Source organism: Diabrotica virgifera, chromosome 3, assembly GCF_917563875.1.
Source record: "Diabrotica virgifera virgifera chromosome 3, PGI_DIABVI_V3a".
NCBI lineage: Eukaryota > Metazoa > Arthropoda > Insecta > Coleoptera > Chrysomelidae > Diabrotica > Diabrotica virgifera.
The window spans coordinates 251,361,962-251,372,122 of record NC_065445.1 but is presented as its reverse complement, the minus strand read 5'-3'; positions in this window follow the sequence as shown (position 1 = coordinate 251,372,122).

Here is a 10,161-nt window from a genome sequence, read left to right as displayed (position 1 = left end):
TTGTGCACTTTTTAGATGGGGAAAAAGTATTGAATTAGCGACCGTCATCGCCTTGGCGAAATAAATTTTTGAAGTGAAAACTTTTTTAGGGACGTTGTGCACTTTTTAGATGGGGAAAAAGTGTTGAATTAGCAACCGCCATTGCTTCTGCGAAATAAATTTTTGAAGTGAAAACTTCTTTAGCGACGTTGTGCACTTTTTAGATAGGCAAAAATATCGAATTAGCGACCGTCATCGCGACCGCCATTGCTTCGACGAAATAATGTTGTGAAGTGAAAATTTCTTTAGGGACGTTTTTGTCTTTTTAGATGGGGAAAGTTATTGAATTAGCGACCGTCATCGCGACCTTCATTGCTTCGACGAAATAAATTTTTAAAGCGAAACCTTTTTTAGAGACGTTATACACTTTTTAGATGGAGAAAAAGTGTTGAATTAGCGACCGTCATCGCTTCGGCGAAATAAATTTTTCAAACGAATTTTTTTTTTCATTCGCTTCGCTCATTCTGCAAACTTTCACATGCGTGCCTTAAAAGTGTACTTTTAACATTTAGATCATAAATAACTATTTATAGAGTTTTTTAAATGCTTGGAAAATATAAGTGTTTTTATTTCATGTGCTTTTCACAGAATTGCTGTGTCATTATTATTTTCTGAAGAATAACATTGCAAAAAAAGCTCCTTTGGATAAACAAATTTAATAAAATTTAAACTAATTCACGAATCGTCAAATCAATGTTGGCTACTCTGGAATACATAATAGCCAAACAAAACAAAGATTCACACGTGGTGTTTGTTTTCGTTTTTATAATTGGAATATATTGCTTGTAGGATGTTTAATTTTTATAAAATGGTATCCATTGACAGACGTCAAACATTTATTGATTTTTGATTTATTTGGAAAAATATTTGACGTTTGGCCGTCACACTATCACGGTCCATTTAAAAGTCTTAAGAGTAAACAGTAGCGATCAACAGGTAGCAAAAACGCGTTCCAAGATTGCAGCTGTAATTTTGAATATTTTTTCGAGATATTTGGCACACATATTCGTAATATAATAAAGAATGGCGGTACAGAGCAAAATTTGAAAAATATATTAATATGTGGAAATTACTCTGTACTTAAATACAATATTAAAAAACGAGCCTGTACCGCCATTAAGAAGGACAAAAAATACACTTTCTTCAAATAAACTTTTTTATCCCATTCCTAGATTTTGTGTCATTTTAGAAATAAAAAAATTTAGTAGTTCCAAAATGACACAAAATCTAGGCATCGGATAAAAAAGTTTATTTGAAGAAAGTGTATTTTTTTGTTCTTCTTAATGGCGGTACAAGCTCGTTTTTTTAATATTGTATTTAATTACAGAGTAATTTCCACATATTAATATATTTTTCAAATTGGGCTCTGTACGCCATTCTTTATTATATTACGAATACGTGTACCAAATATCTCGAAAAAATATTCAAAATTACAGCCGCAATCTTGGAACGCGTTTTCGCTACCTGTTGATCGCTACTGTTTCCTCTTAAGTTAATTTTCGCAAAAGTTAGAGTAAATTTTTTATTTCCGAAATTTTAGTCTTATTTTGCAATTAACGAAGCAACAAATGGTCGTATAAAACTGGTTGTACCAAAATGGTATATGGTTGTACCAAAATTCAAGAACTGCTATTTTGAACCTTTGCTCATCTACTAAAAGATGAATACTCTATATAAGATATTTAATTAACCTTTTTTGCCTGTAGCGATTTAAATGAAAAAACTGCCATTTTTGACGCTTATTTGTTAATAACTAAAATTCTCGTCTGAACTGTGACGGGCATTTTTGTATTTATAATGTATTAGGTATATAATAGTACGCAAAAACCTATTTGCAACCTGGCTGCTCAAGTGTTCCGACAAAAACCTTATTTCCCTGGACTAATAGGCTTGGGATGGACAGCACTTGGCAAGATACAACATATTCTAAAAGGAACGATACCGATTTGCTTGAAGAAAATTGAAGTTTACAACCAATGCATACAGCCGGTAACAACATAATATGGTTCCGAAACCATAACTTTGACTAGACACTCTACAAATAAATTGAGAACAACCCAAAGAAAATTGGAAAGAGCAATGTTGGGAATGACAAGAAGAGATATAATACCAAATTGGATAGTAAGAGAGAGCATCAAAGTGACAGATGTCATAAAAAAAATTACACGAGCCAAATGGAGATGGGCTGGACATGTAGCAGGTATAAATGATAATAGGTGGACCAAAAGGGTCATAGAATGCAGACCTAGTAAAGATAAAAGACACCGAGGTAGACCACCAAATAGGTAGATGGATGACTTGAGAAAAACAGTGGCAAATTGGATACAGAAGGCATAATATAGAGAGCAATGGAAGTATATAGAGGAGACCTATATCCAACAGTGGATGCAAGAGTTTGAGGAATGATGATATTGATGCGGTGAATCTAAAAATACAGTTTTAGTAGTATTTTTTTGAAGTGAAAACTTCTCTAGGGACGTTGTGCGATTTTTGGATAGGGGAAAAAGCATTGAATTCGCGACCGTCATCGCGACCTTCATCTTTGAGGACGTTGTGCGATTTTTGGATAGGGGAAAAAGCATTAAATTGGCGACCGTCATTGCGACCGTCATCGCGACCGTCATGGCGACCGTCATCGCTTATGCTAATATATTATGTGTATGTATTTATAAATTGTGTAGAGGCATTTAAATTTAAAATAAATGTTAAACTTATTTTAGGATGGGGAAAAATGATTTATTTCGCGACTGTCTTCGCGACCGTCATTAGGGATGGGAAAAACCTACCGGTTTAAATCTAAAACCGGTTTTTTTACTTCGCAATAACTGGTTTTACCGGTTATTTTTTTGTCCCGGTTATAACCGGTTTTTTCTTTTTAAAGTAAAAACCGGTTATTAGGTTTTTACGGTGATTAGGATTAGGTTAGGTATTATTTTGGATCCCAATCATAATTATTATTCTCAAGTAATTATTCCAAACAAAACCATAATTCAAATTTTTTTTATTTTATAAAATACAGAAGCAAACTGAAAGTGCAATCTCACATCAGCAAGAAACAATTATTAAGTTTTATTATAATATTTCCTTGAAAAGGAGTTTTTAGTCATAATATTTACATAAGAAGTGATCTGGTTGAATTAGACGCAAACATCATCTATTTTTCACACTTAACTCTTGACATTGAAAGTGGGTGAATGACTTTTTCTGATTACTATGACTATGAATATCGAATTACTGATTACGAATACGAATCTCCAAGAATTTCGCTACGTTCTCAAAACGATACACTCATACAGGAAGTATTAAATGAGTTAAAATGTACCGACTCTACAAATATACAAACGTGTTAAAAGTAATACATGTTCTTTCGATAGTACTAATTTTGATCATATTGATATCGAGTCGAATGGAGTATCGCAAACTAAAGTGTATTGTAAATGTAACTTTGTAACCTATTGGATTAAAAAAACCGAAAACCGGTTTTCCCAAAAACCGGTTTGGCCGGTTATAACCGCCAGGTTAAACCATAAGCAAAAAAACCGGTTTAACCGAAAACCGGTGTTTTGTCAAAAACTGCCATCCCTAGCCGTCATCTCTTCGGCGAAATAAATTTTGTACGTATCTATATTATGAGTATACATACATAAATTGTATAAAAGTATTTAAATTTAAAATAAATATAAAATCTATTTTGGTATTCGGAAAAAAGATTGATTTCGCGACGACCGTCATCGCGACCGTCATCGCTTCGACGAAATAAATTTTGTACGTGTATTATTATAATGTATGTATAATAATACAAATATTATTGAAGTGAAAACTTCTTTAGGGACGTTGTGCACTTTTTAGATGGGGAAAAAGTATTGAATTAGCGACCGTCATCGCCTTGGCGAAATAAATTTTTGAAGTGAAAACTTTTTTAGGGACGTTGTGCACTTTTTAGATGGGGAAAAAGTGTTGAATTAGCAACCGCCATTGCTTCTGCGAAATAAATTTTTGAAGTGAAAACTTCTTTAGCGACGTTGTGCACTTTTTAGATAGGCAAAAATATCGAATTAGCGACCGTCATCTCGACCGCCATTGCTTCGACGAAATAATGTTGTGAAGTGAAAATTTCTTTAGGGACGTTTTTGTCTTTTTAGATGGGGAAAGTTATTGAATTAGCGACCGTCATCGCGACCTTCATTGCTTCGACGAAATAAATTTTTAAAGCGAAACCTTTTTTAGAGACGTTATACACTTTTTAGATGGAGAAAAAGTGTTGAATTAGCGACTGTCATCGCTTCGGCGAAATAAATTTTTCAAACGAAAACTTCCTTAGGGACGTTGTGCACTTTTTGGATGGGAAAAAGGTATTGAATTAGCGACCGTTATTGCTTCGACGAAATAAATTTTTGAAGTGAAAACTTCTTTAGGTACGTTGTGCGATTTTTAGATGGAGAAAAAGTATTGAATTATCGATCGTCATCGCGACCGTCATTGCTTCGACGAAATAAATTTTTGAAGCGAAAACTTTTTTAGGGACGTTATACACTTTTTAGATGGGTAATAAGTGTTGTAGGTATTAGCGACCGTCATCGCTTCGGCGAAATAAATTTTTCAAATGAAAACTTCTTAGGGACATTGTGCACTTTTTAGATAGGAAAAAAGTATTGAGTTTGCGACCTTCATCACTTTGCCGAAATAAATTTCGTACGTACATAATATATATTATGTGTATGTATACGTAAATAGCATAGAACGTACGCAACGCTTATATAATATAAGTATAGCACTTCTTTTTGGTTGTGGAAAAGCATTGAGCTTGTAATTTATATACTATAAGAAGTTTTCACTTCTGTCGGCACTCCCATGAGTGCTTTAAAAATTTTTTTTATAAATTGGGTTTCCCAATGGTATGACTCGAAAAAGATATGTGGTTCGTACAGTATAAATCCCGATGTACGTCATCCGTGTCATAGCAAGTGACGTCACACGATGATTTAACACTAATTATTTAAGTCCTATAGTCAGAGAACGAAATAGTTGTCACTGGTTAATATCGAAGTTCGTGGAATATTACGTAAGTTGAGGAGAAAGAGGGTTAATTTCAGAACCGGGTTGACATCCTATCGTAGTGACAAAAAAAAAAACAAAACAAAAAACAAAAAAAAAAAAAGTAAAATAAAATACAAAAAAGAATGCATTTATTTTAATATTAAGATTAATATTTTTATTTGTAAAATGTATACACTATGTGTTCTTGATAAACATTAAGTAATATAATATATTTATATTTATTAACATAGTATGTACATTAGCTGTAATGAGTAGGTAAATAAGAAGTAAAAAATTGTAATAATATTATAATAACCAAGTTTCACTAATTGGCAATATCTTTAATACATTTACTTTTGATTGAGACTGGCTGAATGACCATAGTCCAAGCCAAAAAAGAAAAAAAAAGAAAAAAAAATTTCAGGACCTATCTGTCCATGTTATACGAAACATTCTCCGCAAGGTCCACATTTCGAAGGCCTCCAACTTATTAATCGAAGATATTTTCAACGTCCATGTCTCTGTTTCGAACAAGATAACTTTAACTTTAGATTAACTTCTGTATCTTCTACTCCTTAATTTGCCGGGTTTCGAAGTAAAAACCAATCAAATTAGGTTAGCTGCAACTAATTAATGGAAACTCGGTCCAATTTTGTTCCTTTCTACAAATCCAACTTTTTGTTACTTTTCTCAGGCACTGACAAAATTCAATTTTTTATATATAGCTATATATTTAATATATAGCTTATTAGGAGAGACTTAAAATACTAACTTCGTTTACAAATTAGATAGCGACTGGGCGTCGACTTTGCAAAGTAACAAGACACTTACTCAACACACACACTACACATTACACCTGAGTTAGTGATAAGTTATACAATTACGTCGCTAAAGGTTCTAGATCTAAACCAAGAATCAGAGAAAAAAAAGATAGCGACTGAAAAACTAACTAACTTGACATCTGCACTAACTAATTTTCTAATTGTTATTATTTCAAAGAAATGGTTTAAACATACTGAAACATTCTCCCTCTCTAAGATTAGTTAATCTTAAAGAAATTTACAACCAATTAAAATGAATGAAAAATAATGACATTAATGAAATTTAAATAATTATTTAAATTTTCAATCTTCTTGATTGATTTCCATCCAAACTGGGTGGAAACTTGTCTTAATCTGGAACTCTCTAGCACTTTCTTAGTCTTCCTTTCACGACCATGACTCCGTTTTCATTCAAAAATGGAATGAATTGATAAAGCTTACTTTTAGTGGAGACGGTTCCTTTTTGGAGCAACTGTTTTACTTCTTCAAGAAAACAATCCAGTTGAACTTTAGGCCACGTTGAATATTTCTTGACATCCGTAACAGGCATTTTCCGTAACGGCTCCCTCTCGTGAGACTATCATCAGCGGTTGGTAATGTCGAAATCCTTGGCCGTTTATTTTCCTCCAATTTTAGAATACTGCTTCCACTGAGCCAACGACAAGAAGTTGACATTTTTGTTGAGCCTTTTAAGCATGTGGCACCATCGGCAACATTTTCCTCCGTGTTGATCCAATTTCACTGATCCAACGTTGAGTAGTCCAGAATAAGGTTTACTCGATTAATTAATCCACGAGGAAAAATTTCCTGTAGTTGGCTGTATACCATTACAAAAACATAAAATCCTTTATAAAAGGTATATTTGTTAAAATCCCTATACAGGGCTACATCAAAGACAGAACTAGTTTTCGATCGGTTGACCGATCATCATCAGTGCAATCCTAAAATGTGTACAACCAGATAAAATGATGCAAAGTATTTAAAATGTTGACTAAGGTTATAAAAAGTTATAGGTTATACTCACTTAGAATCTACATGCTAACCACCAAAGTAAAAATATATGGGTAAAAACCCTTTACAATTGATCCGTCATCGGAACATATGACAAAGATGTGAATTATAACATGGATGAATAAAATATCCAATGTTTTTCGCCCGAGGTACCAATGAGCTCTATCTGACAAGTTCACATCATGGCTGTACGGAAGCAAGTGATTTTGATAACGGAAATTCTGAATGGTGACATGACAGGAATGACAGTTCCACAGGAAGTTATAATTTCCCTGTTGTTTTGTGGTATTTATTGTAAAAATTTTTAAATTAATAACAATAAAAACAGTCGTTCCCACTGTGGTAAATAGTCTGTAAAAATGGAAATAGACTTGATGTAAATGTAAAAATATTGTAATGGAGGAAGTAGGCAAACCAGATTACACATAATACAGAAAACTTAATAAACATTATCCATATGGAATTAGAGTCTTCTCAATCAATCAATTTTCTCGACCTTACTATTACCAGATTAAATGACCACTTCGAATTCAGTATCTACAGGAAACCAACACAGACCGACCATGTTATCCCAGCATCTTCCAACCACCCAATGTCACACAAACTTGCTGCTTTTCATAGTTACCTACACCGTCTTGAAACCATCCCCTTATCACAATCCAACTACAATAAAGAATTAAATATAATACGTCAAATTGCTTCCAACAACGGATACGATCCACACATCATAAGCAAGCTCATACATAAAAGACAGCTGAGGGTCTTATGACATGCCGCGTTCCCTAGGGATTTGACAACCAAACCTACTTATGCATCCATACCTTTTCACGAAGATCGACTATCTGGGGATATTTCAAATATTATAAAAAGATCAGTAGATAACGTTCAAATTTCTTTTAAGGTATCCAACAACATAGGACAGTCTCTATCTAACACCAAAGATATTATCAACTATATGAATCGTAGTGGTGTTTACAAACTACAATGTTCTGACTGTGATGCCACCTACATAGGAAGAACTTGTAGATCACTTGCTTCTCGCTCTCTTGAACACATCAGAAGAGAGAATACCTCTACCTTCTCACAACATCTCAAAGAGAAAAATCATACTCTGAACATCCCAGATGATGTTTCCCTTCTACACAATATCTCACAAAGAGACTTTCTGAAGTTGGACTTGTACGAGGACCTGGAAATAGTCAGAGAAAAACAAAAAAGCCCAAATTGTGTCAACCGCCATGTTTCGTTTAACCGGGACTTCCATCCACTTCATCGACAACTTTTTTCTTAACTCCTTTTTAATTACAATAGTACTTTTCACCTCTTTATTACTTCTATCGCTTTCACACAGCCACATTTACAGTTGATTTGACACAATTCATAATGATTTTCTTTCCTTATTCATCTCTATCCATCATTCACTATCATCTATCCAATTATACACACACAAACCAACTGCTGTTATCATCACCCACATACATACCGTTTGATCTCTAAATTTTCATCAATAATTTAATTATATCCACCCCATATAATCATACTGTAACTAAATTTAATAGTCTCACTACTTTTTCTGGGTCCCGTTCATGTTACATTTTAATTATATTCTCATAAATTTATAACACCACCCCTCTCCCCTATGTTAGCTATCTCATATATTGGTCTGTTTTGTCGAACCCTTAGAGTTCCAGGCGATATGCAAGGATCTTGAGAAATGGTGGCATGTATCTTAGCTTGTATTATATATCCCTCCCAGATCAGAAAACAGTTCTACACCTTTGTCACCCACACAGTGATTTTTTATGGTACTTCCACATACTATAACAACTTCCAATTATTCTAATATAATTGATAACTTTAAATAAACACACAACTGCTTTTCTAAGCCCTAGATATCACATATAAAGGGTTTGATAATGTTTATTAAATTTTCTGTATTATGTGTAATGTGGTTTGCCTACTTCCTCCATTACAATATTTTAACATTTACATTTTTACAGACTATTTACTACAGTGGGAACGACTGTTATTATTGTTATTAATTTAACAAATTTTACAATAAATACTACAAAACAACAGGGAAATTATAACTTTCTGTGGAACTATCATTCCTGTCATGTCACCATTCAGAATTTCCGTTATCAAAATCACTTGCTTCCGTACAGCCATGATGTGAACATGTCAGATAAAGCTCATTGGTACCTCGGGCGAAAAACATTGGATATTTTATTCATCCATGTTATAATTCACATCTTTGACATATGTTCCGATGACGGATCAATTGTAAAGGGTTTTTACCCATATATTTTTACTTTGGTGGTTAACATGTAGATTCTAAGTGAGTATAACCTATAACTTTTTATAACCTTAGTCAACATTTTAAATACTTTGCATCATTTTATCTGGTTGTACACATTTTAGGATTGCACTGATGATGATCGGTCAACCGATCGAAAACTAGTTCTGTCTTTGATGTAGCCCTGTATAGGGATTTTAACAAATATACCTTTTATAAAGGATTTTATGTTTACTCGATTGGTTACATATTGGCTGAATCCTCCCGTTCGTGAAGTCAACCAACATATTGCAGTTCTTGAATCAATCCATAGAAAAGAGCTTGCAAAGTTAAATTCTTGTCCAAAAGCTTTTTCCACATACGCCTTCAACTTGGCTTCTTCAACAGCAGCATCGAGTTCCAATCTTGGTATTAGCATTCCTTTGGCTTTTGCTACTTTTCGTTTTTCTGCGATGATTGAAACATTTAAGCTCCCTCTCGCATGATCTCTTACGTAAGCCACAACTGCAAACGCTTCTTCGCTAGCATCAAGAAAGCAACAGATGTGAAGTTAGAGTTCTCAATTACAATTCATTTCACGATACAAAAGCGTCTGGGCCTCGATTTTTGACCCTTCGCTTCGTTATCGAACGTATTCATTTCGTATGTGTTTAGTATACTAAGCAAATACGTTCGATAACGAAGTGAAGGGTCAAAAATAGAGGTACTGGGCTGGTCGATCTTCTTTTCTCAGTGCAACTTGGTGAAACATCTGCTTGATGTCTTCAGAAATAGCAAATCGATGTCTTCGGAATCTCATCAGAACAGCAGCAAGTTGTTGTAGTAGATCGGGTCCAGTGTAAACGAAATCATTAAATGACTTTTCTTTACTTCTTGCAGCTGCATCAAATACAAGTTTTGACTTTTTACTCGGGTGAAAGGCAAAGAAATAGGCAGGTACCATCGCTTGTCTTCTAT